The sequence below is a fragment of the Choloepus didactylus genome, chromosome 6 (genome assembly GCF_015220235.1).
Source record: "Choloepus didactylus isolate mChoDid1 chromosome 6, mChoDid1.pri, whole genome shotgun sequence".
NCBI lineage: Eukaryota > Metazoa > Chordata > Mammalia > Pilosa > Megalonychidae > Choloepus > Choloepus didactylus.
The window spans coordinates 50,192,371-50,195,321 of NC_051312.1; the positions used below are offsets into that span (position 1 = coordinate 50,192,371).

The following is a 2,951-nucleotide window of genomic DNA, read 5'->3' on the forward strand; positions in this document are numbered from 1 at the left end:
CTGGGAGAAGGAAGCAAGGATACATAGGAGTTGAGAGAGAGAGGGGCGAGGACAGAAGCCCAGAGACATTTTGGAGAAAGCCATTTTGAAACACAACCTGGGAGCAAAGGACCAGCAGACATCAGCCATGTGCCTCCCCAGCTAACAGAGGTATTCCGAATGCCATCGGCCTTTCTTCAGTGAAGGTATCCTCTTGTTGATGCCTTAGTTTGGGCACTTTTATGGCCTTAGAACTATAAATTTGTAGCCCAATAAATCCTCTTTATAAAAGTCAATTTCTAATAATTTGCATAATGGCAGCATTAACAAACTGGAACATCCTGTGTGGTGGAAAACATCCTGTGGACAGTATCTTCCTGCCCCTAAATGATTCCCTAAGTCTGTCCATTCCACAGTGCATTTCTATGGATTGGCTTCCTAAACCCCTTCACATGAACTACAATACCTTCAGCACAGGCTCATTCTATTTTCAGATTTTCCAATTACAGTGCTCATGCTGTCATTTTTGTTAGGATGATAATAAAAGGTCTGAATAGTTCTCTTTCTGTAGTCTAACCAAGTAAAGAAGGAAATAGACACAAATATACCAAGATATTTCATGCTTAAAAGCAAATGTATTCCGTTTCTTTCCAAGCAACCAGTAACAACAAGGTATCTATGTGCTTGTTATTTCTTTTTCCAAACCAACAGTTTGGGACAAACTTTGAGGATCCATCCATCCTCCACAGTGAGCCATCTTGTGATGTGTTGTGATAATTATCTTATATAGGAGGAAAGAAACATTCTTGCTGACTACAAATTAGCTAAGTAGGGAGCATACAGTAATGTCTCTTGTCTCTTCCATCACAATCAAGCTCAAGTTAGGGCCATAAAGTTAAGTTGTACTAAAAGATGCCTACAGAAAACCATTCAGATCAGCCACTGCAGAGAGAAAGACATGAGAGAAGAGGAGGAGGGGAGGAGGAGACTCAATGTCCTTTGACGGAGTGTAGAGGCTGCTGGCTGCAAGAATGCAACTGACACTTTCTGATGAATGATGTGAGAAAAACAAACAAAAAAATAGGAATAATGCAAATGAAATCATCCTCCTTAGGATGCCATGCCAAGCAGAAAGCTTCCAAAAAAATCCCCCCATCATGAGAACATTCTTCTTCACAAGTGATACCACCTCTTCAGCTTTGCTTCTGACTTCTGTAGGTATTTGGTTGCTCTTACAGATTTTCAACTGCTCCTTGGCTTTCTTCATATCCTTCTCCACTTGCTGCCAATCAACTTTTAGGTACACAGTATGGTTTGCAAGCTGAAGGAGAAAAAATCCACCTCTCACAGCTGTTGCAGCCAACTTTCCAACTTTCTGGAATATGAAACCTGTGCACCATCCAGTGACACCTCCAATTAACAGCTGGGTTGCCATGCTATACTTTTCAGTAGATGGCCCAGATTTTTGCCCAAAGAGCTTGTGCCAATATGGCTGCTCTTTAGCTAATTCCGCAAGGTCCAGTGACTCAAAATTTCCCCCAAAGTTTCCTTGACTGGATGTGGCCATTTTGGCAAGCTCGTCTCATGAGGATGCCCTCACAGGCTTGGCGTGGAAGACTGCAACAAGGTGCCCCATAGTTACTGCCATCAGGTTGCCTCCAGCACGTGGGGGAGATGTTTCTATTCCCATGGCTGTAGCAGAAGAGCCCCACAATCAATTTTTGAACATTTTTATTACCAAATAAAAAAAGAATACGAATAAAAATTAAAAAGAATTCCCCAAACATCCCATATCCCCATCCCTCCTTATTATTCATTTACTATTGTCCTCATTTTCCTACTCATCTGTCCATCACTGGATAAAGGGAGTGGGAGCCACAAGATTTTCACAAACACATGGTCATATATTGTAAGCTATATAGTTATACAATCATCTTCAAGAATAAAGGCTACTGGTTTGCAGTTCAACAGTTTCAAGTATTTCCTTCTAGCTATTCCAATACACTGAAACCTAAAAAGGGATATCTATATAATGCATAAGAATAACCTCCAGAATGACCTCTTGACTCTATTTGAAATCTCTCAGCCACTGAAACTTTATTTTGTTTCATTTTTTCCCCCTTTTGGTCCAAGAAGGCTTTCTCAATCCCATGATGCCATGGCCAATCTCATCCCTGCCAGTCATGTCTCACATTGCCAGGGAGATTTACACCTCTTGGAGTCATGTCTCACATAGGGGGGAGGGCAGTGAGTTTACCTGCTGAGCTGGCTTAGAGAGAGAGAGGCCACATCTGAGCAACAAAAGAGGTTCTCTGGGGGAGACTCTTAGGCACAATTTTAATTAGGCTTAGCCTCTCCTTTGCAGTAACAAACTTCATAAGGGCAATCCCCAATATCAAGGACAGCCTTCTAAACTGGTAGTCCCCAATGCTTGTGAGAATATCATTAATTCCCCAGGTGGGGAAGTTTAATATTTCCACATTATCCCCCAGTCCCTCAAGAGGGCTTTGCAAATACATTTTTATTCTCTGCCCAAATTACTCTGGGATGTATCAAAGCTTCACACTAACTTGTACAAACCAACCAGATTTCACTCCCTATTCAAATTTCCATGTAATTATGGTGTTTGACTAAACTGACCATACAAGTTAAATTATTTAGTGTCTTACAAAAAAAGATTTTGCACCTAATAAACATGTCTGCCTTTAGTCTCACACAAAAGTTGAAGTTTCAAAACACCACCAATATCATCTTTTACCTCTAGTCTGATTTACCTTAGTTCTAAGTCCATTTCATTCATATCTCTAATTGAAGCCTGATATATTTTTCAGACTCTTTAATATTTGCTGTATGGGGTAATGCTGACATGCATAGCTGCCAGACTCTGGCTCTGAGTCTTAGGTGTCACATAGATGTCCAAAGTTCCAAGGACTGACCAGGTTATACACAAAAGGCTCAGCAAATCAGAATTT

General features: G+C 40.9%; 1 pseudogene; it reads right to left on the reverse strand.

Moving 5' to 3' along the window:
• Nucleotides 1-1,089: 1,089 nt before the first annotated feature.
• LOC119538361 lies at nt 1,090-1,657 on the reverse strand (annotated as a pseudogene).
• Nucleotides 1,658-2,951: the final 1,294 nt, after the last annotated feature.